General features: G+C 44.0%; 1 protein-coding gene across 2 annotated transcripts in view; it reads left to right on the top strand.

Moving 5' to 3' along the window:
- The window catches only part of LOC109640484 (teashirt homolog 2), a 98,041-nt gene that overhangs the window by 8,014 nt on the left and 64,682 nt on the right, over nt 1–25,345 (top strand). Inside the window, exon 3 of one of the 2 annotated variants that reach the window (XR_002203507.2) lies at nt 1,055–1,942. The gene's annotated coding sequence lies outside the window, so the exon portion shown is untranslated. Of the gene's footprint in view, nt 1–1,054; nt 1,943–20,565; nt 20,623–25,345 lie in introns of those variants that run through there. The other variant, XM_069526676.1, reaches the window with a different exon arrangement.

The following is a 25,345-nucleotide window of genomic DNA, read 5'->3' as shown; positions in this document are numbered from 1 at the left end:
ATTCATAATTGTTTCACTTGCAGATTGCAGAGAGAAAAGTTCTCCTCGCTTTTCTGTAAAATTGCGCAAAGGGGAGTTGAATTCATCCTCGTTTCTAATTCCAACACGGCCAATATTTCCTGAAACCGACGCACAGTCCCACCGTCTGACAGATACAACAAACGTAACAGCTGAATGCTTCTATCTTTTCTTCAAAATGCTGATATATATTTTTTTTTTTTATTCCATTCATGGCCTTCTATCAAATCAAAGTGAATTGCATCCTTTCCAAATTGCCTCCCCAGCCCGTGCTTGATATGGCTCATATACAAAGGAGAGCAATGTCCCATCCAACAATACCCATACCATTTGTGCCGCTCAGCTTCAGAATGTCATTGGTTTGAATGTGACAGTAAAACATAACTCTGCCTTTTCACTGGGTTGCATTTGGAACATGGCTTCCAATTATTCAGCTCCAAATTCAATAGCAATTTTCTGCTCAATGAAATAGTGGTTTCAATCTCTGGAGTAATGTCACTTTAGAGGGATTTTCAAAATGGCATGTCTGTGAGTGAATAGATGGACATGGGAGGATTCATTTTGCTTGAGGAAATGATACTTGTCCACTGAAGCTTGTCATTTATTGATGAAGAGGAGTATCTCTTCATATGCCGTAGAATCCCCAGTGCATTGTGGGTATGGATACATAGTGTTTGTGCGCCTGTCGAGGAATCCTTATTATTAAGTGTAATTTTTTAGCTTTTAGTCAGAATTTTTTTTTTTTTTTTTTTTTAAAAGAAGAAAAATGGCAGTCGGATGCGTAACCTTATCAATGTGTTTGGTCCGATGGAGCCTGTTTTGCTCCGGCGCAGCATTAAAAGTAGCACTGAACAATGAAGAAAAAATGCAATTATAAGTGTGTTTGTGTGTAATGTATCAGTAGCCCATCCAGGGCCCCATAATGAATGCAATGCAACGTGCGATCACTGAGCCGTGCGTACGCCCCGCTCAATGCATCTCTGAAAATAAACAGAGCAATGGAAATGGTTCTCATTAGTGTTGTTTTCATATTAAGTCCCTCAGACAAGGTTGACAAACCCAGCTCCCTGCGCCGGGCTCCTCAGGGACCATCGCTTCAATACGGCGAGGGCAAACAACACCAGCCGATACCAACACCATTACCACCTCCTATAGTTACTTATCCTCCCCGCCCTCCCTGCGGAGTGCTCCCCTCCACACAGACCAGGGGAAAAAGGCATTAAGATCCTCCAGCAGCACAGAGAAAGAGTCCTGCTTTCATTTATCACCATCGCTATTGGCCCTAAAAGGGACAAATGTCTGTTCTCCGTCCTCGTGCCGCTGGAATCGGAGAAACGTGTGAGGTGGAAGTTGTTTCCTGCTCCGGAGACGCTCCACTGCGAGGCTGTTCAGCAGGAAGGGAACAGGTGTGCGGAGCTTCTGGCTTCCACCATGTGTTCCAGTTGTTTCATCTGCAGCTGTTCTCCCCCCCCAACCCCACCCCCCCCCCCCCCCCCCCCCTACTCCCATATACCATGATCAAAACACTTTATTAACCATAAAGCCTTCTTGTTTGTGCGCCGCTCCGTCTCTGCCTCTTAAGTGTTTTCCTTCAACAGTCACATATCATCGTGCAGTAATTAAATCATGCAGCAGAGGTCATATTCACCAGGAAGATGCAGCGTGTCCTGCTCAAAAGATAAACTTCCATTTATCTGCGTTTGCAAATTGATGCTTGTAGTGATTCAAATTAGAGTAAAACCAGCTCAGGAAGCAGTGGTTATTAGTTTTTAGTGATGTTTTTAAATGTAAACGTGCTTTTGTTAATTATGTAAAAGTTATTTATGTGAATGTGACATTGACCTGGAGATTTAACTGGAGCTGAAATCTTTCCACGTGCTGTTAATCTGAAACTCCAGCAAATAAATCTTTTAGAAAACCTGTAGCTTTAGATTGTTTTCATTGATTAATCAGATTTTTTTTCTTCCATTGATCAATTAATTGTTCGGCGTCAGAACATCCTCACCTCAGTTTCTTCAGACGTCTTCAAAGTGCTTTTTCAGTTTACTGACAGAACCAGTGAATGTTTGTTGGCTTTTTATTTCTTAAAAAATGTCGAACACGTTAATGATTATAAAAGCATTTTACTTTCAAGCAACTAATCAAAAAATCAATTAATAATTGAGGCTCTAATTGAGTTTTTCCTCTGTTGCATCTTCTTTTTTACGTCTCACACCTGGATGTTGATATATTAATCAAAATAAATGACAAATTTAAGCTTCTTTATTAAAAATGAGGATATTATTCTTCATCGCATTATATTTGTTTCCACAGAACCTCATCAGCAATTCCATTAAATCTTTTGAGTCTGTATTTGTTGCTAAATCAGTTTCCTCGTAACAGCAGCTCAGTATTTCATCAGCGCCGGTCGCCATGGAGAAACTGACAAACAAAGAAAACGGCCTGTTCTGAAATGTAATAAGTCTTTTTTTTTTTTCACCGCAGACATTTTGACTTGTCATAGCAGGAAAAGCACAGGTTACTAATAACAGGAACAATGGTTCTGTTCTATTTAAGTTCCCCCGATACGCCATGACAGTGTGACAGCGACGTGCACACGTGCGACGCCGGGACCCTCGAAACTGAGGCGGCTAAATGTAATTCAGCTGTCACTAATTTTACGATTTACTCCGGTGCTTTTCCTGCCGTGACGTGTCAAAATGTCGAGCATGAGAACGGACCTGTCAACAGAAAAATCAAGGCAGAAAAATTATAGTAGGGAATTTCTAACATCGGGAGGAGTTCCACTCTCTGTGTAGGGGGGCGCTAGTGAGGCGGTCCAAAAATGAATGGGGGCTTATGGAGCTTTTTAGGGTTTAAGGGAAGAAGTTCAGTAACAGTAAATCTACTTTCATTAGATTTGTGAATCGTCACTCAATGTTAAATCGTTACTAACGCGATCTATTGATTAATGAATAATTGATTTGTGGTTTGCGAAAACAAAGAAAATAATAAAGTGTTATTTATTTGTTTATTCAAGACGTTTCCTCTTCCTGCTCCTTTTATTTAAATTCATGGATATTTAAATTGTTTTGTAAAATAGTTTGACACTAAAATGAATGATTAAACTGAACAGTAATATTATCAGTTCTGTAGCATCAACAGCTTTTTGTCTAGAAGCAGGTGTAAATTATTCTTTCAGTCATTTTGCATTACCGCCCCCTGGAGCTGCTCTCGGACATTGGCCCCCGGAGGACGGCCGCGCAATCGGGTCCGGCCTTCCTCCGCATGAACAACGCAGCGGGAGATTCTCTGCTTAGACTCGGTCACAACAATGCAGAAATCTCCTGAGCGCTCAGTTCTGAACCAATTCCAGCACAACAGCATTAATGGGAAGCGCTCTGAAAACACAACATGTCGACAGAACGACGTCGAGGAAGTGCAGAGACAACCGACACCTGGTTTTTAATGTTTGGGTAAAATCTGTAGCTGTGAGCATTCTCCTCCTGCGGCTCAGTCACGGAGCTGCTCCCACCTGAGCTGTGAGTTTTTTCTGCAGGCCACTGTAAATATCACCTTTCCTGGTGTCTTCAAGAACCTGCTTTTCCAGTAAATAGAGGATCGTGTAATTCAATATATTCCGTGTCGGGCCGTTTGCTTTCAGAGGACATCGAGGTGACATGAGTGGCCCCGCAATGAACATAAAGATTAATAAGTAATGGCCACATAAAGATGATATTTGCACTCAGATATCCCAGATATTTTTGTAGATTAATGCTTTTGATCAGAGGGAAACACGAAACGAGCAGCGGACGTGTCTCTCGCATTAGGATTCATCTGTTGACATCATCTTTTCTTTATTATAATCAGTATTTTCTCTCGTCTCGTGTGATATTTCTGACAGTGCACAATCATGCAGCTGCACTGGATCATGATTTCAAACGTGACGCTGGCTGGTGATGACTCTAACTAGCTTGCATGTTACGATTTATTGACAATAACGATGAACTGCGTGTCCCGCGCTCCAAAATGAAATGGTATTCGTCCGTCCTCTGTAATACTGTTGCCGGTCCCCCTGGCATTTTGTAATTTGTTGCAGTGTTTGTGTTCGCTTTCACACTTTAATATCACGGTATTGCTTCAATTTGAGCTGCAAGATAAAGTTCTATTTCATTTTGTGGGATTAACTTACTGGGTAGCACACGTCTCAAGGTATTTGTTGTGTTTTGTTTTATCTATGAATTATTTAGAGGCTTCAAAAATAGAGAACGGGTTAGACGACTGTACGTCCTGTCTCTCTCAGCAATCTCGGTGAGATGTTTAATTTGGTCTGCTAGCGTGGAATAGCACTCGCCACAACTGGGATTAGGTGGTTGGCTATGTAATTTCCCTGAAGAAGGAGCATGTTGAATTTGCAGAATAATGATAAAGGGAGAACTGAGCAGTTTCAAGCCAGGAAATATGAACTTGTGAACGCTACGTGCGCTTGAAGTTGTCATGGGTTTTAGCTCCCGTATGAGACACTTTGCAGAAAGAGGAGCAGAGTTAGAAAATAAAATTATAAACCTGCTGTTTTGCGATCGGGGGTCTTGCAGCCGTTGTGAGTTCACAACATCTTTTACCAGGAGAAGAAAAACCCCCAACTCCTCCCCAAACTACGTTTAATTACGAAAACATGTGAGAAGAGACAAACTTTGAATCACACTGATGCTCCTGCAGAATGACGCATCGAGCTGGAGGAGGTGAAAGAATATAGAGCGGCAACGGTCAAATCTCCTTGTCCATTGATTCAATGATGGTAATGTTAATAATAATAATAATAATAATAGCAGTTAATGAGTTTGTGTTCTGTCCCTGACATGCATGGTTATTTGTTTTTTAGTTGACGCCAGGTTACAAGTCTGATCCAAGTCTCTGACGTGGTGGCGACTCATCGGCCACCCTCTCTAATCACGTCCGAGTTCACACAACCGCTGATCAAGTGCCGATCCGGGGCTTTTGTCTGTAAAACTCATCAGCGACCGGTTTGAAAATCGCTGCGGCGTGATCTCGGCTTTGGTCCGAAGATATTAATTCTTTAACGCGAAGTCTGCGGCAGCTCTGTAATCATTCTTTATCCTAATTTGCCGAACATGCTAAAGTTCACCGGGTCTATTAACGAAAGATTCTCTGTTTTTCTTTACTCTCCGTAGCACTTTTTAAAAATGCTAATGGACTCCCAACAAGCACCTGAGCAAGGATGAAAGTGCCCTAATTCCTGCTCAAAAGGTCACTGAGATGAGTTATAGTGGTATAAGCACCTGAAAGCTATTCCCTTGTTAGATTTGACAAAGGGAGGCTGCCATTTCCCCCCTTAAAAATAGTGTTGGGTAATAAATGATCATTTGTGCAGTGCGGTTGCTACCAGCAGTGACTTTTCCTCTGACATAACTTTACTGCCGGCTGATTTACATCCCGAAAGTTGTCCCCAAAATATTTAAAATGAGCGTTTTATTCATGATGCGCAGCAGACGGCGGTGACACACACAAGAGCTCTTATTGTGCTTCTTGGGGGAAATGGCTAATTAGTTGGTCATGAAAAATGTACGCGTGCCTGTTTTACTATCATCCGCTGTTTGACTCAATGACACTTTGGGCTTTTGCGGCAGCTTTGCAGTCATACTACCCCCGAATCGGCACAATGTGAAATATCTGGACTCGCCATCATGAAATTACTGACGCACGCAAGCTGCCATCAATTATAAACCAGGCTGGTCTCTGGACAAAGCGTTCCTTCTGTGCTGCAGGTGCCGTGTGCACCTCAGCATATGCGATAGTGCTTCTCGGCAGCCCTTCACAGGCCCCTGTAAGGTGCTCCTGGTGTGGATGTGGGGCTGTAGAGTCGGGATCACAGTGACAGTTTCAGGTGGAGGAGTCTATTAATAGTTTACCTCTCCGCCAAAGCATTTCATCATTTTTGGTGTCTGAGGGCTTCCTGCTTCAAAAAACCGGGGTGAAGTTATGCATCTCAATCTACCCCTTCATATTTCATGCTGTTGAGGATTATAAATAAAAGGACAGACTTTGACCTGGGCTATTAGTTACCCGGGATCCTGAGGGTGGATGGTGCTTTGTCTCCTGTCAGCTCGTGGTATTTTTCCTTTCGGAAAGCAACAGGATCACAATCAAAGTCTTTGGGATACGATATGAGATATGATACCTGCCGCCGAGCAGTGAGAAGGAGGAAGGACGGCGGGGGCAGAGGAACAACAAACTGTGAGGCGAAACAAAACCAATCAGTCAAAATCAGCCAAAAGGGAGCGTCTGAACAGAACGGGGGTGTGGGGGTGTGTGTGTGTGTGTGGGGGGGGGGGTTGACAGCAGGTCGAGCTTTGGGTCAGTGTAAAGCACCACTCTGGTGATTGCTGTTTTCTCTCCGGTGTGACTCTTGTTTCGACCACACAACCTGACTCTCTGGAGAAAGAAGGGAACTGGTGAACTCTCTCTCTCTCTCGAGCCCCTTTTCCACTGTTCTAACAAAGCACCTGGATTTGTCTGCGATGTGAATGGAAACAATCGCCGTTCGATGGAACCGTCACACCGGTGCTCGTAACGTGCTCGTTGCTTCTTCATCTATAATTGCTGATGCTGCTCCTTTCTCAGCGTTATCACTTGCATTGAACTTTCCGGTTTGTTTATATTGTTTTTTTTTTTGCATCTTGGGAACAACTTGCAAGACGGCGAGGCGACAGAACTTCTCAGTTTCCGGTGTGTTTGACTTCTTGCGGTATCTTCGTACATCAACTATCAGATGCAGAGTTCTGGATCTTTCTACTGGCCCAGGACTGTGATAACACACCGACAGTTACTTCCTGACACTCACATATGACACAGAGGTAAAACCCTCCCTATGTCCTATAGAGGGGCTTGTTACAACAAAACCAGCCGTCAGTGCGTCTTGTTGTTGGACGGACATTCGATCTTGAACAAATAGTGAGAAGGTTCTCAGAGCTGCCACCTCGGGGCAGAAGGAAATATGGGCATCACAAAGGGTCAAACTCTGGAAGAAGGCAGTAAAATTAAAACCTTTATTGCCGTCTTTATGGCTTCACTCCCTATGGCAATTACATTATCTATGGAAAATGACAAGAGCTTTGTTCCCATTATCGCTGAAATCTCGAGGAGTGTCTGATGTGCTGAGAATGAAAGTGATGTATGTCAGTGTGAATACAGAACCGTCCAAGTGGACGTATTGTTCAGTGTCTGGTTTAACGAAACACGAGTAATCAGATATGGAATAAAAAAAAAAAAAAAAAAACTTACTGCACTTCAGAGTGTTTCTATCAAATCTAGACTGACAACGCTCACTTGAAATTAATGATTTTATTTTTCTGCCACCACTCAGTCGCTAACCACCCGAAACCTCACACATTGACTTTTCTCCACAGATTGCAACTCATCCATTTTTTAATTGTGTTCATTTTTACCTGGGTCCCACCGGACCTGCAGCGGCGGTGGTCGTTGTCATCCGTCTGCTCTGACAGGGAGGGAGGGAGAGCGAGCGAGTGGCGCCACGCCACTTTCCACCCCAAGCTGATGTGTCAGGCTTATCACACAGCCGAGCGATCCGGAGGTGACATCCTCCACTGAATCAGTGACATTTCACGGACGGTGCAAATCTATCCATCTTTGTCAAGCTCCCGCCTCAATTTTAGCATTCCCAGAGTTAGCATATTGATCACTAAGAAACGCATGAGTGAGGACTTCTTGTTTTCTGCTCCTTAAAATGGGCATTGTGAGTCCACTGGACTCCGCTGTCAAAGTCTACCGCTGCGGGCCTTAATCTGCCCTCCTCAAAGTTGCATAAAATATGGAGGGCCTTTGTCATTCAGCTCACCAAAGACTTTCCCTGCCACTTTACTTTGTGTCAAGTTCTCCGGAGGTAAAAGTTTCAACCAAGTTTATTATTGTTGTGTTTATTGGCTCGTTGTGCAATAATTCTAACTAAATAAGTGCATGTAGTTAACTTGCATTAGGACATTTTCTGTGAGCTACTTTCCTTCTCTGCTTTTACAGCTTCATTACGGAACAAGCAGTTTACTGGCCAACATATCAAAGGATGCTTTGCTAACTTGTCAAAATGGTGTTTACGCACATATGTGTTCAATCAGGCGAGGAGCTGCCTCACTAAACAACAATAGTGCTTTGTTTCCATCAGCGAAATTGCTGTGACGCATTAACGTTAAAAAAGAAAAAGCACATAAAAAAAAGAAACACTTTAACCACCTGGGTCCAGCCGTGTGTGAACCGCAGCAGCTTCTGTTATTTGTGTGAGGGCCGTGCAATATAATAATTGATTAATAATGCAAAGCTTTAGGGAAAACTGTAACCCCTAAAATGAGGGCGATGATTGTGCCTGCGCCGAAGCAAATCAACAGCGACAGAATAGCACCAGGGATTACAACATCTGCAGTATGTGGTGTCGAGGTTAACTTGTCCTGTGATTACAAAACGCATTTTCCCCGGGAGCAGGTGTTACATTGACACCGTCACGATCATGTATGTGCAAATGCTGGTGCACACACACACACACACACATATGTACACGCACACGCATGAGTGAAGCACCCAATCACAAAAAGGGGGTGAGAGAGAGAGAGAGGAGAGAAGAGAAGGCTTGCTTCCTCAATCATATGCTTTTGGCCTCTCTTGCCTGTGAGACCCGTGTGAAAACATGAATGAGCGGCCTGCAAATCGATAGGGACAAGAGATCTAGTGTCGAGCAAATCCAGTGCAGACTGACACGTTCCCCGTGTAATCTCTGGCATTGTGCTGCGAGGGGAAAGATTATCCTCCTCTGACTGGCTGGTAAAAGGTTGCTTTGCTGTAGTCCATGTCTGTGTGAAGGGAGGGAGCATATGCCTCTCTGTAAACGATGCTGGCTCCCCCTCCTCCTCTGTCAGAGGCTGGATTATGTCCAACATTATCCTCCCCCCCACCACCACCACCACACCCCTCTCTCACTCCCCCCCCCCAAACGCACCCGACACTCAAATAAAGGGCTTTCTCTCTCTCTCTCTCTTTCTCTCTCTCCTTCCCCTTTCAAAAATCATCGGATTTATGACAGTGGATTTCGGAAAAGTTCTCCGCCAATTTTGATGCCTGCTAAGTACCCCGGCAGGATTAGAAGAGGCCTCTTGATGTGTGCGCTCCAGTGCGTCGAGCAGTGCATTGTGGTCAGGTTTATCAACTGAGGAGGGGTGGGGGGGGGGGCAGCAGTACATAGTGCATAATGATAAGGCTCGTTATACACATCAAGTGCCGAAAGCAGAGTGAGAAAGCGCATGTGTGTTTGTTTGGAATCAATAGAGAGAACACCATCACATTTAATTTGTCTCGTGCCGCCTTTTCCATCTTTACATTCATAAACTGGAGGATTGGAGGAGCGGTGCTGTAGCTCCGCTGTGGCAGGACCATTATGGCAGATATAGGGGGAAACGCCGCGGGGCCTACTTGAATGAAATGACCTCTTCCATTGACGGTAAACTGAAATTTAACACTGCGCCACAATTTACAAAGACATATAAAAAAAAATAATAAAAAAAACTGCAACTAACTCCGGATAATGAAATACAACAATGACTTTCCTCTGATCCAGAAATAAACAGGAAAAAGTTGTGTAATATCTTGATGCAAGATTTATTGTGACACGCTTGTATCGTGTGTGTGTGTGTGTGTGTGTGTTCCTCGAGTCTAGACACAGGAGGTAGACGGTCACCTTCACAGCCCAATATCCCTCCGTACAGTCTGCGTGTGTGTGTGTGTGTGCACGAGGTGATGCTGGGTGGCCTGCTATAAATTCACAATCTCTGAATTAGTTTTGATTGACTGACTGGCCGCCTGCGAGTGCGAACGTACCGACGGGGGGGTTAAAAAAGGGGGTTCGGCTCTCGGGCATGTGTGCGCGGCGAGGAAGAGCCACGTTAGACCCAGTTAATAAAGCCTCAACCAGTTCCTCGGCCTGCCCTTGGAGATCGCTTACATCAGAGCACCAATCAAAAACTGGTGCAGATATAATTTGTCATCAGGGATTTCCTTCTGGAGAATTATAGAGAAGATACAGGCCGATCAATACTATGGATTTTCACTGCAGTGGCTGATTGTCCAATTGCCGTGAAACATGTACCGAGATAAAAGGCCACGCCTGCCATTTTGTAACGGACTGCCGAGTCAGCATAGGGCTTGTCAGATACTTATAGGCTGCTGTGATAGAAAATTATCATGCTGCAGTGTCCAAGTACTATTTAACACGTTTTCCCTCCATGGGACGTGATTCATCACAGATCTCCGCTCTCTCTCTCTCTCTCTCTCTCTCTCTCTCCCCCTCTGCTTTTGAGGAGGCATCACTCTGCGTCATTGTCAAGTGCGGCTCTGGCCACACATGGATGGTATTTAAAAGGAGCAGACACACACAGATGCCAGCGCAATGCGATCCCGCCGCTGGAAGATGTCGACCAGAATTAGGAAAGACGTTGGCGGAATGTGTTAAATCCCCCAAACACCACTCGTGGTGGCTGACCACTTGAAGCATTTACCGCTGATTTTAAAAATAAATCCTATTCACTTTAGATTAACTTCTCAAAAAAACATTTATCATTAGAACAAGATATTCTGAAGAATCTGTGCTTTTGAGGAGATTTTTTATAAATTCTGCTTTGGTCTGATCATAAAAAATAAATAAATGATGGGCCGCAACCATATTACAGCCGTGTGGTCTTTACAGCACCTGGACAGCAGGGCGCAGTGGTGAGCAGAAACCCCCCCAGGTTCATCATTGGGTTATTGGTGAGGTCAGAAGGTCACATCTCTGTTTGAGGGACGAGCAGAGGAACAAACAGGTAGATAAAGGTTTGGTTTAGTCTTAAGTTAATGCCGGTGATTGGCTCGGTCATAAACCCTGTGTCGTCTGTGTTTGCAAATAAATATTCTCCCAAAGACGTTACCTGTCACTTTAGCGGTGCTGCTGCACAAAGCTGCGAGCATGGATGTTGTCTGGTTGTAGTTTGGAGGATGTCCTGATCCATATGCATGACATCAAGGTATAAATACAGAGATATCAAGCTCATCAGATCCATTCTTAACTCTGCTCCACTGGGTTTTGTCCACATCTTCCTCCTGCTCCTTTGTGACGGTGCAAACATTTTTCTTGCAAATAACTTATAAGAGTGAAAATAGGGACGATTGGGGCCAAAAGAACTTGACATGTCCAGCTAAACGTAATGCTTTGTGGAGTGGAAGTTTTAGAAATGAAAGTTTTCATGCAGCCGAGTGTCGGAGAGGTTAGAGATACAGATGGAAGGATAGAAACTCAATGAACGGGGAAGTGTTTCTCCTGGAGGAACGTTTTTTGCGGGAAATATCTGTCAGACGGACAATACCCTCACGTCAATACCCTCGTGTCATAGAATGAAAACAAGCTCTTCAGAGTAGGTGGGCCTTGTACCATGGAGCGCTGAATGGAGCCCAGACGTGTCTGTCTTTGTTGTATAAGCCAAGCCAGTCTCCAGACTGAGGGCAGCGACTTGTAGGGCGAGATGCCAGGCAGAGAAAATGAGAGGCTGCAGCTCAGTGACAGAAGCAATGACCCTCAACTCAACCATCTTCTACTGTTTACGGATGTGCTGTTGCTATAACGACCCTCTTTTAAAGCTGTTCAGCCGCTGCACTACATTATATTTTCATGTATTAAGGGAGAGTTGGCAGTATTTCCCATTGGGGAAAACCAGAGGGTTGAGGCCGCTGAGTTTGTGCTGCCAGAATCCACCCGTCAAAGTTTTATTTATCACGCAGCTCAAGATTTTAGGCTTTAGGACAAAATTAAACTTAACTAAACATAAGATAACGATCTTTCTAGATAAACTCTGATTGAATTTAGTAGATTAAGGTGATCAAGGGGATAAAATCTCTCCCCAGAAATAATTCTAGTTCTCACAGAGACGAACCACATAAAGAATCCTCGATAGAATAATCCGTGAACCCTAAAGATGGCCGCTGTCTGACACATGTCCTGCTTCTACCTGAAAAAAGGCCATCAGCGGAAAAAACTGGAATATCTTGTGCATGTTCATGTAGTAATAAGATAATTGATTATAGGCTGAACCTCATCGCTCACCCAGTGTCTGCTGGGATTGGCGAAGGATAAGCGGAATAGACGATGGAGATATTTGTCTGTATCAAACCGCTCTGAATCTAAACCTCAAACAAACCACCTGTTTTATGCAAATTGCAAAGAGCCTGGAAATGTTGCTGTTGATCTCTGTACATGACACTATATATATATATATATGTATATGTATATATAGTATTGCATATTTTTCACTATTCGTATACATTTTTGTTTGCTCTCTTGCTGCTAACGTTGCAAATGTCCCCTCTGTGGGATGAATAACAGTTCATCTTATCTGATCTTTGTGAACGCAGCAAAACGAAGGTGGCGATGATACAAAATCTGACTCGGGGACAATTTCCCAAGTAGCCAAAGCAAACCCCAGGCCCCGGTCGAGTCTCCTCAAAGGTCAACTACAACAAAGTTTACCAGTTATATTTTTCTACCTGCTGCCTGTCTGAGATGACGGGCGTGTGGATGAGTGTTTTGGGAAATATGCGCGGCGAAATGAATTTGCACTGTAAGGTAATGAGGACTTGCATGAGCTGTAATTGTTATTATTGCTCGACACAAATTGAAAAGCATAACCTGTCTGACACCAGCTATCAGTTGTCATTATGTGGGAAAACATGCCCTCATTGCAGATAGCTGTCTGTTGACACCCAAAGTAATTGAGGAGGTAGTCGAGCCGTTGAAGGCTCTCAAAGGGGAGGACGAGCACTTGATCAGAGCATTTTTATGTCTCCAGAGATGATTTGATTTCACGTAATGTCTATTTTACAGCCAGATATGCCATTAATTTGCATGATAGCGAGCCAAAATGTGACATTTTTATTTAGACGTCCCCACAATGTTTGGAGAACAATTGGGCGGTGTTTTTTCTTCTGTCAGTCTTTCAGAGCGGTGGCGTCTCATTATATCATATCTAACAGAGCAGTGAATAGCTGCCTCTCTCCTCACATTGCTGTGTCAGGTCAATGTGCCATTTTTTAAGTGGTGACGGGAGAGAGGCGGTGGGGGTTTGTTGTTGACAGCGAGATGATGATTTCACACTTAACTCTTTGTTGTTGTTTACCAACAGCAGAAACTAACACAGGAAACAAAGAAATGACTTTAGCCTGCACATTATGCTACATCCAAAATCCTCTGGCCGAAAGAACTGAGGGTTTATTGCAGTTTTGCTGCAGGTAACAAGGATCCATCATATGAAGGGACTGTTCATCCCAAATCCATTTTCCACTGGTCAAAAAACCCAAGAACACCCACCAACATCAGGCTTTAGTCTGCGGTAGGAATGGAAACAATCGGCATTCAGGCCCGGGTCAAAGGCCTCTGCGGTAGACTCGGGTTTATATCGGCAGCGATGGAAACCTGTAACCCAGGTGAACGCTCTAATTTGGCGAGACGGTGACAGAGTGCCTCAGTTTTTGGTGACGATGGGGAAAAAACAGAAAGGCAAACTCCTCTACTGGAGTTAATTACTTTATTTTAAGATTTACTCATGTTTTAAAAAAACCTGTGTGTACCTTCTAATGTTGATTTAGATCTTATCTCAGTCTAATCTTATCTTAATGAATCTGCAGGTGCAATATAAAGACCACACATCTGCAGCACGGGCCGCCGCTCTCTTAGCTCAGACTGGCAAACTGGGCAAAAGTCTGCGTTCGGTGCCTGAAGCGCTGAAGCGAGAACGAGGGGCTTCTTTCCCATGAACTGGAGCCAAGTGGCAGCACTTAAGGTGAAGGGCCGAGGCGCTGGAGAAGTAATTTAATCTGAGGCTCTGCCCAATTCCCTGGGCGGCCGAGTTTAAGAAAGGTCACAGCGAGAAACAGGCACTGGTGACCCCTTCCCAATTACGGGCGCTACAGCAGAACATATCACAGCACCGTCCAAAGTGACAGTCATTTAGCAGCAACTCATCTGAGGGGAGGAAGTGGGAGATGGATGATAAGGAAATAAAAAATGATTTGCCAGGACCTGTTAGCCACTTCTCTACACAGGCCTGCTGCTCCCCCAGCTCCTCCCTGTCTTATTCACACACGCTCCCCCCACCTCCCTCTCTCTCTCCCTCTCTCCTCTCTTGCTCCGTCTCCTCCCACCCCCTGCCACCCCTGCTGCCCATCTCCCTCCTGCTCCACAGACACGTGACAACTCCGCATGATTATTGGCGCAATCACTCATGTAACAGCCTGCCCAGCTTTCCGTGGGGGCTCCAGTATTTGTCACTGTCACTTCCCCAAGTGCTCCGCCATTGTCTTGGAAATTGTATGTGTAAGGCAAGAGATGCCTGTGACCCACTTCGACAAGGGAGCCAGCGATGTGAGGGTGCTCATCACACAAAAAAACAGCAGTTTGATGTGTCCTATTATGTGTCCCAGCAAGAGCCATAAATAATTGTGACAAGTTTTTTTGTTGCGCGTGAAAGTCCTTGACTCTGCCTCCTGTTCCAGCACCTCCTCTCTCGTATGGAGACGCTGCCAAGCACCCCTGATGATAGATGGCACGGTGCAGCAAATGACAACGGGATAGATTTTTAGTTTGTGCTTTGGAAAGGATCAGTAATGGTGCTTTGCTGTACAAAGCAATAAAAGAGAAGGACAAGAGACAGAGGGGGAGAATGAGGGGAAAACAACAAAAAAAAAAAAAAAGGAAGAAAAAAAAAAAAATCTATGGATGCCGGAGAGGGAAGAATGATGGTCGGTGACGCATGATTTTTGGTCGTTTGAGCGCCTGGATATATGAAATCAGGCTTTGTCATGGTGGAGTGGGTGTGTGGTATGTGGTATTTGGCCGCTCACGACAAAAAAAGACATGAAAAATGCATGAAAAGCATTTTGTTGTATTACATTGTCCACTACCACTGAAAAAGAATAGTCCAACAATAAAAACAAATTGATTTACCCCAGTGCAGCTGCATTGTGCGTTTTTTCTTTTTTTTTTGACAAACAGAAGCCGAATGCAGTTGTTCAACTATTCATTTGAGCACATTGTTTTTTGCTCTTTGTTCTTTTGCCAAGATGTGATTTCAGACTGCTTAGCAGAGGAAAATTTCCGTGAGAAATCGACACGGACGTTAGATAAAGTACCACCTGCAGGTCCTGGGTGCCAGGCGGGCAGGATACCGGCAGACAGTATGATCAGTCATGGTAATGAGTGCAAGTCTGGCATACATGCTTTGAATTATATGACTTTGAGGCCTGGGCACCCTCAAACCAGGCCTCCGCCATTAGTTCAACCGCTCTCCTCTTATCTCAGAGTCAAGCTGTGAAGTTTTTACTGTGCCATCATTCCACCTTCCTCCTCTCTAAATTGTTCCACCTCCTCAGAGAAGGACGGCTCATTGCAGTCAAATTAAGGCTCCGTCCATACATCTGTGTTTTTCTGTTGTTAAAATCATCTCCGCACAAGCAGTTTGGCTGGAAATGCAGTTTTAATTCCCGACGGTTATCACGTGACCACTCATGTGGACAGGAAGCGCTCGGTTGTGAGTTGCAGAAAGAGCGAGGCTGCAAATGAGAGGCGGCGAATAACGAAAAGAAAAATGCAGAATTCAAACAGCTTGATCCACCACGTTGTGTTCTACACCGGGTAGCCGGGGTTGTTTTCTTCTGGAAGTGGGTCACGTGATGAGCAAAGACCAAAAAGATCTCAGTTTGTGTCCGTTCAGACTAAAACGCAGCCCAGAATTTCACAAACAGTTCCAGCGTCGTCTATAAAACTCCACAGCAGCGTGGACAGATCACATGCACAGATTATTCGTGTGCTAATATGCAGGAGCTTCTGCCTGAATTCCCCAAGTCAACAATTCAGAACTTTATTTGCTTTAACCCTTAAAAAAAGAAATGTGTTGATGTAAGTGACGCAGCAGCGTGTGAGCATGTTTGTGCTCATGTTTGCCTCCTTCAGTTAACTGCAGACACATTTGCTAATTGTATTCTGCTTCCTCCATCACAATTATTAATTTATCTCTTAAGACCACTGCGGCAGTGATGATCATTCATGTCACCGCATCCGATAGTTAAGAAGTGGGCTTCCGTAAAAATCCATCATGTACATCAATGCACATTACTGAGGTAATTAAACAGGAGGTAATACTGCCAGATATCGTAAAATATCAAGGGGTGATCATACACCCTCTGCACTGTTCAGCCTCAGCACATGGAAATGATGCCGACGATGAGGGATCAGCTGCAGAAACTCTCAACACACGGATGTAAATGTAATTTGTCTATTTTAGAGTATCTGTATCTTACCCTATGAAAAATACTAATTATTTGAAATATACTGATTACAGCTAGCCCAGAAAGTGGCATTAAAATAATTACTTGTGAGCCCTCTCAGAGTTTGTACATTTAGCACTGTACCACCATTAGGAATAATCTGTCCAATTAAAGGTTGTGTAATTAATTAAGTGCACGTTCTGTGAAGAGGAAAGGGAAGGGGATTTATCAACCTGCTGAAATATGACCTATCTTGTCCAAAAGACTAATATGTTTAAACAAAAGATGAAAATTGATGACAACATTATTTGCAACAAAATGCTCACTGTGCAACTATGATGCATCTGTACTTGTATTCGGCTTCGTTGCATTGTCCTCACAAAAGCTGTGATGTATTACCCCCGGCTGCCTGGCAGTAACTTTCGATGAAGGGCGCTTTACCTATCCAGTGAAAGCGTCTGTTACTCTATCCCACTTCACGTCTCGGGCCCTCGCTGTATGAGCATCACCTGGCACATCGCACAGACGTGGTTTTTTAACGTGTGGAATTGCACACGTGAGTTCCGTCGAGGCCGTCATATGGTAGCAGACGACGAGGTGGTGGTGGTGGTGGCACATGATGATGTGAGGAGCTGAGGCGGTGTTTGGCGCTGAGTGGACATCCTGATACCACCGCCCAGAAAGTGTAGTGGAGCAGAAAACGTCTTGCTGTGCAAAACCTGTCGGGTCATTTCTGTTGTAGCAGGAAGTTTTGAGCCAAAGTCTTGTGTGTGTGTGTGTGTGTGTGTGTGTGTGTGTTTGAGCATTTGAGAGTGAGCAAGATGCCAAGTGCACATTCTTTCACCTGCCATTGCAGTTGCCAGCTTCACATATACGACCTAGATCAACGCTTCGGTAACAAGCACCAATATTTTTGGGGAAATAGCTGGAAAAAAATAAAATAAAATAAAATCTAAATGCTAAAGAAAGAAAATAAACCCTGGATCTGAGACTTTGTGCTAAATTGAATGGGCTCTTTCTTGGCTCTTCTCCCAACCTCCCACCAAGTTTTGTGGAAATCTGTTCAGTAGTTTGTCGATAGTAATGATGTCAAACAAATAAACACAGACGGACGTCTGGAGTTAAAAAAGACTAATCCTCATCCGCACCAACATGTTGTGGGTTCTTCTCAGGTCCCATCCCATCGGTTGTAACTGGTTTAATCCTGCTAACAAATAAAACCAACTGTAAGAGCACCGAGTGGATAACTTCACTAATGCTACTGTTTAGTTCTTATGAATAATTAAAAGAAAATAGGAAGTGGTCCGATAAACACAATTATCAATTTGTCATAAAGAACAGTAGGAATACAGATCAGAGTATTATTCCCTGAGAAATTAATCAAAGGTAAATGATTGTCACTTTAGTAATAATATAATAATGTCTCAGAGTTTTAAAAACCAAGTGTTTTGTATCTGATGAGTCCGATGAGAATTCATGAATCTCATCTCCAGCAGCGAATTATATTGTTTGAAGACCGGGGGGCCGTCAATAAGTATTGATCGTGGAGCCACAGGTTCATGGTCCGCAGATGTTCGACCAATTACGAGTCCGTCCCAGCTGTCAATCATGAAATTTTAACCCCGTAGCTTATAACTAAATAAATTCAAACTTATCAGAAACATTAACACATGGACGTGCTCTTTCTTTCTAAATTTAAATTTGATCCATGTCCCATATAGGTGGTGGGGTTTATACTGCAGCCAGCCACCAGGGGGTGATCCTTTTGGAAGCTGTCATGTCGTCCATCTTTGCCAGTCAGGCACTTTTACACTTCGGGGCAAAGCTGATTTCCCGAAATCCAAACTTTCACCTTTAGTTACACTGAAAAAACGTCACATTTACGTAAGTTTCTTTAAAAACTTGACGTCTCTGCTGGTGACACCCTCTGTAAAGAATAGAATGAGCACATTTTCCTGTTGTGATGTCACAGGTTATAGTTTGAGCTCTACGAGCCCCGTGGCCCCCGTGTGCTGGCGGGGTGGGGGGTGGGGGGGTATGAGGTGTAGCATGCTGCCACCCCTTCCCCAAACCGCCGTCCGGCTGACAGCTCCCAGCCGAGGGGAGGGAGGGAGAGAGGAAGGGAGGCTGAGAGGAGAGGGAGACATAAATCCTATGTCCTATTTAAAAAGAAATACTATCCGTGTCAGGGAAAGGTGGAATGCCCTAAAATGAATGATAACAGACTCATTAAAAATAACGGCCGCCCTAAATGACAAATAGCTCGCCTCCTGAAAAGAGCTCAGGACAATGGCTTCAACAAAGTAAGACTGTATCGTGCCGAGCCTCCGGGTGTTACTGCCCCTCTTCTATCGCCGCAACATCAATTAGCAACCACGCTGCGTCCAGTTATCACGCTCACTTATGGATAACTCATATAAACATACTGCACACGCCACCAGCCGCTTCAATTATTACTTAAATTCCAGAAAACTGAATTGGAGTTTTGCGGCCGCAGAGTAACTCTTGAAGAAAGTTATTCACGTGTGAAACACAAAACAAAAACAAACCATAAACCATCTAATTTATTCGACATCAGCTCGCATTTGCAAACGAGAGCCTAACAAGGACGCTGCCGGGTCCGGACACTACAAACACGCCACGATTAAACATGTAAACCTGGCACCGCGCTTTAAAAACCAATAGCCGGCGTCTGAGACACATCCCACATTCCTAATGATGACAGTAAATGAAGCCTCGACTATCTCCGCACTTTCGAAAACTGTGCACATCTTTTCTCGGACTGTAAAGACTCCAGCCAGCGTTCGTCGAGTATAAACATTTACATCTGTGTGACATAAACAGATTCCAGCGCTGTAAATACTGCGGAGAAGAGACAGAGCCCGGGCCCCGTCAGAGGGGATGAGGGTGAGGAATGGATGACTCGTGCTCGTTTGCTGACTTCTGAACTGATAGATGTCCACTCCCGAGCGCGCTTGACGGGGGCAGACGTGTCCGGGAGTGCACCCTCTCTCTCTCTCTCTCTCTCTCTCTGACACCACCCTCCCCCCACCAGCGTCTCCTCTGTAAACACTGGCATTCCACACGCATGAGAACATTATTTAACGAAAGCTTCGTCAGGCATTCAAAGGCCTGCGATGACATGAGATATGTGGCTCACCAGGAATGGCGTGTTCTACGTCGCTCCGTGAATCATGAGATGTCCTCTGTTTGGATAAGAGATGCAGTCAGATTAGAGGAGGCGTGGCAACTCGGCGAGAACGAAGAGGTTTGAACAAGTCGACATTTTCAAGAAAAGTTGCAGCTCCAGATTCTTGAGGAGACTGAATCTCTAAATACTTTACACGCAGCATTGAACTACCGACCTTCTGGTTCACGCGCAACCTGTTCAACTTCCTGAGTTTCTGTCCCTCACACAATAAAAACATTCACGTTTGAGACACTTTTCAATAAAGATGGACTTCGGCGTCCATGTCAGCGTCCGTGATCTTCCCACGCAGGAGCTGCAGATATGTTTCCTCGACAAACCTGTTTTTATATCATCAAACTTATTCGACACATGAAAACTCGAACTTGCATCAGTGCGACATAAGAACTAACAAAGATTTTTTTTGTTTGGTCCATGTCCCATCTGACATCAGGCAGGTTTTATGACGTATACTGCAGCCAGCCACCGGGGGGCGATCAAGAAGCCTTGGCTTCACTTGTCATACATCTTGCAGAAATGATCAGTGGACCCCTTCAACATTCAGTCTTAACAAAATTAGAAGAAAAATGATTTGCAAAGTTTACAAAGATATTAAATATTCTTTATTTCTAAACGGAGGATGTTACACGGTCGGCTGTTGGAACGGGCTCTGAGCTCAGTCTGGTGGTTTTGTGGTCGCAGGGGAAAGTTACGTTGACTTTTAAGTTCAAGATTTTGCAGTTGGCCAGACCACGATGTCGTGAAGACGTGCCGATGGTATTTTAATCCCCAGTTTAGCAACGTCCAGTGCAGCCACACTCTCACGTCCTTACGTACAAACCTGGACAGATGCAGGAAACATGCTTGTGTTAACATTGGCACAAGTTTGGATTTTAATTTCTAGCAAACTGAAGAGGTTTTTCTTGCTCAGCCAATTTGTCGCTGTGCTCTTCATGTGATATATTATATATTTATATTGTGATGCTTATGAGAACAAATCTGTTTTTTTTTTTAAGGGATTCACTCGGAGACGGAGGATCAGATCAGGAGACTTTTCACAGAAGCAAACAAAGGTACGTGAAACTGTGTCTGAGGTGTTCCAGCCTCCTGGTGTGTAAAATACACCTCATTTCTTTTTTTTTTATAACGTCCATCTAGATTCTGACAGTTTGCATTTTCAGTAAATTATTTCATTAAGCGTGGTCATCTCAGACTGGGGCGCTCGCTGTAATGTAACCAGATATCATGTACTGTACCGCGTGCATTTAACGACCCTCGTAATCTCCGTAACGATTCCAAACAGAAGCAGTTTGCTGAAACGATACTTTGAAAGAAGTTGCGGACGAGTTGCGAGGGAGGATGACGACGGCGGTTTCGAGACACTCGGAGCATTTGTGTGGCTTGATTATACAAAGCGACGCTGTGATAAGGCTTCATTGAAATTTACAACGAGCAATCTCTACCATATGGACTCGCCAAATGGAGATCACAGACTAGCAAAAGCAATCAGCTTTTTAATTAACAGAATTAACAGTGCGATGTTAAACCATAATGACAGCAATAAAAACAGTTGATGTGACAATCAAAGTGCACCAAAAACATTCATAACCATTATTTTCATTAGTCTGAGGGAAAGACAATAGCAGGGAGTGGGATTATATTGGAGAGGGATCGCAGACCCCCCCCCTGTAATCACACTTGAATTAGCTGCAGATACTGCAAATACTCCGAGAGGCTATAAAACATGGGGTCACAGAGAACACTCATTTAGGTTTATCTTGGACACTTCATTTGATGATGTCGATGCAAAAAAAAAAAAAAAAAAACTTTCTGCGATTTGAGATGTTTCTGAACGTGAGACCAACCCCCGAGTCGACAAAGTTGGCCGATCTGCAGAGATTCGTCTTCCAAACTGCCGCCGCTGCATTACAGCCAGAGATCTGATCAGCCACCCAACGACTTTGGGCGGAAAATAGCAGTTTATTGACCATAAAACATGTGCGGTTACACATAAAAGCACAAACGCACGTCCACATGCTTACACTCGCACAAATAAAAGTGCACACACACACACACACACACACAGAGCGACACCTTCGCACACATAGATGAACCGTGGCACCACAGCGAGGGCCATACCCCCGGCAACAGCACACAACAGAAAGTCAAATTATTAGAAATAATGAAAAGCCATCAATAAGAATTCTGCAGAGACTCATTTCATTCTGTTGTCAACAGCGCTTTTCAGCCCATTATTTTCTGTAAATGTTAACATCGCCAAGCCTGCCTATTGATTCTATTATTTTTGACCTTGCATTAGTGTCGGCTAATCTCGCATGCTATAAAATTTCATTTCATAGTGAAAAATACTCCGAGGCCCTAAGGGTGAGTTATACACAGGTTGTGGCACCCCTGGGATTCATAAGTGCACATGCGGGTAAACAAACCGTACATTTAATGTTTCTTAGATGAGTGAGCAGCGCTGGGGGTTTTCATTTCTCCCCAAACCTCCGGATTTTTTCTTTTTCTTCTCTGTGAGGTTTTTAGATGCTCAATCTGAGAAGAACGTGAGGATTCTTCCAAGAGCAATATAGTATTTTCACTCCCACACAGGCCTGGGAAGGATGCAGGAAGTCAAATACCTTTTTTTTTTTTTTTATATATATAAGAGATGCTGCTGAAGGTTAATAAATTGTTAGTTCCTTAAAATGTTTTGCTTTAGACCCAAGCTTGACCTCGGTAAAAGAACAGTGGAGAAGTGAAGCTCCCACTTTCAACAGACCTTTAACTAACTGACGCATAATAATACTCCGTAGTAGTATAGTAAAGTAAAAAAACATGTTTTTGGAAACACTGTGAGTGCATCGATTAAGGTTGTGGCCCTCAGGAGCTCAGACCAAAATTAATCATAGTAATAAAAGTAAACATGCATCATTCTAAGTAATCAATACATTTAAATTCACAGAAAACAACATTCTCAGCTTTGTAATGTTTTCTGCCTGTTTCACTAAGTAAAGCAAGTTGTTTATATTTTCAAATCTAACGTATATAAAAAAAAAAAAGTCTCTCTGGTTTTATGTTGTAGAGATTTGAATGTAGTGTATGCCCAATGTGGGAAATTAAATCTGGGACCATGAATGATTAACTTCCACTTGTAGAAACTTTGCTCCCCGTGAAATATGAATTTCTTTGTAGAGACTTGCTTTGACTTATTCACAACAAAACAATTATTAACTTTGTGTTAACTTTAAAACAAAGATGTGTTTTCTTTCAGTTCGACAATGATATCGTCGTCTATGAGACTCTGCTCTGTTGTTTCCATTTGATCTGGTTTAGTTATGGTTTCACAGGGTAATTTGAGGAGCTCGCTAAAAGAATGTGTCCGACATACCGTACGTCTGTCACACACAATGCGTGATTGATTGACTTTCGGGCGTGGGGCTGTCGTCAGTTGGGCAGAGACGAGTCTCTGTCAGTGGATGAACTGGTTCCCTTCTTTGTTGTATAATTATGTTTTTAACTTCAAACTAAATGAACGTCATCGTTTTCACTTTCCCACTTCTGCTATTGTTCAGCATTATAAAGAAGGCATCATGGGCAGCGCTATAGATAATTACTGAATGAATGTATAAACGTAATTAAACCCCACAAACAAGTTTAGAACTGAATCATTCTCATAACCTGAAAGATTTACTTAACAAAACATCATCGTCAAACTAAATGCGGTTAATTTCCCGGTTTGTTTCTCGTCGGTGAACTTGCTCGACACCGTCTGTTGATGGAGACCAGATGTGGTCAGACAGTTTGGATTCATGTGTCTGAACACGTCGGAAATCATACAATCATTTCGTGACATCAATCTGTCGCTGGATCAAACCTGTGCTTCTCTTCCTCTCAGATCTCTCGAGGATCTGTGATCGTCTTTGTTCGCTTTCTTTTTTTCTTGTTTGTTTGTTTGTTTTGTCCAGATTAGTCCACAGATGTGTGTTTATCTATTTTTAATGTTTCCCCTTCTACCTTATCACACTTTTCAATTTGGGACTTTTGATGCAAACATGCCGGAGCACTTTGCCGCAGCTCCAAAATTAGAGAGCGAGAAAAAGAACGATGGAGGGAGAAAGAGAGAGACGGAGAGAGGGAGAGAGCCAGTGATTTTCCAACTGTGGATGCCCGTGTTCTGGGTGTCACTTTGGTTAATAATCTCCTACCAATCCTTCAACTCGCGTGCACGTTCAGGACGCTTCAAACCATGAAAACAGCTGGCTTTGTGCAGCCCAACTGTCAGAGTCTCCTTTGCTGTCGATGATGGAAATATCAACCCAGTGAGCCGTGAGTGGACATCTCAATCTGAATCTCTTCAGCTCAGCTAAACCACCGCCGCCGCCGCCGCCGCTGCTGCTGCCGTCCTCCCACTGATAATTCATACAACACTGAACCACCCCTCCTCCCTGCAGTGATACACAGGAAACATCAGAGCTCAGTAATTCTGTTAAACGCCAAATGAAATGGACGGGTTTTTTTTGGGGGGGGGGCGATCACTGGGAAATACAATCGTCCCATTCTTTTTTTATTGTTGAAGAAAGAAATGGGATTTAATGAAGAGACCTGTACCCAACATAACCACAGGAGAGATCTCCATCTAGGGAAGGAGCGGAGTAACGTTGATACCATCAAGTGAACACAACAACATCAGTCTCTTTCAGCTCTTACTACATTATCACGCTGCTCTCAGTCGCGTTGCCAGCATGCTCTCAACCTACCCATTTATTTTAATCACCACGGCAAACTAAAAAACAAGGGAGCAACTTGAGGCGTGGCGTTCCGTGGGAATCACAATCAACGTGCGTGTCCAAACATTTCCGAGTCATTCGTCAAATAAAAAAAGACAAAGAGCGTCTCAGTATCTATTTGGAGTACCTGGCCCTCAGATTTATTAAGCAGACAGGATGGAAATTAAAACATAGTGGGGAACAAGATTGCAGCGGATGTTTCAGAAGAGAGGCGGAAGGAATGCCGTGTTTGTTTTTCTTCTCCGGACCACCATTATGTGTTTTCAATATGATGGTGAGTCGGAGATAAAAATTAAAGAAGTCCCCGGGGCTCATCCAAGTTTAACAAAGCACCAAGGACAGGCAACCTTAAGCCCACACAGCGCGACAATGCTCCTCCTCATGGAGAATGTAATAAATAAATGAGCAGATGAGTTTGGTTCTGACAAGTGAGGGACATGGTGCTCCCTGTGCATTTTTGATAGTGATCTAATTCCTCTGGCAGGCGTGGATGTTGATTAAATCAGAATGTCAGCCACTTGACAAGACAAGACACAAGCCGGCGTGGAACCTGTTTGAACAGCGTGAGCCGTGCGAGATGGCCAGGGAGATTTGCAACGCTGCACGGCCGCTGAACCCCGCGCGCCGCCCTGTTATCGTCGCTTCCCACAACATGTCCGCAGAGAGACGGGCAGGCAGGCAGACGGAGAGCGAGAGACGTGGAGGAATCTGCCGAGGCCCAGCTCTTCTGTTCCCTCTCAGGGTGACATCAGCCCTCTGACACTCAGAAGTAAACAGAAGGGTGTGATGGCGTGTTCCCTTTCACTCGCTCGTGCTCGATGCCTCCGTCAAACCTCCTTGACAATCACAGAGCTGGATGCAAGACATACGTATGTGCTGAAATCACAGGCCCTGTAATTACGGGGACGAAAGCCTCTCCCGTGCAGAGTCGTTGTATGAAACGGCATCAATGGAAAATCAGAGCGAAGAATGCTCGGGGTTAGTCGGTCGGCGGCGGCGCACAATA

Source organism: Paralichthys olivaceus, chromosome 6 (genome assembly GCF_024713975.1).
Source record: "Paralichthys olivaceus isolate ysfri-2021 chromosome 6, ASM2471397v2, whole genome shotgun sequence".
NCBI classification, from domain to species: Eukaryota; Metazoa; Chordata; class Actinopteri; order Pleuronectiformes; family Paralichthyidae; genus Paralichthys; species Paralichthys olivaceus.
Note: the sequence above shows the minus strand (reverse complement) of the source record. Positions and strands in the feature narration are given on the sequence as shown.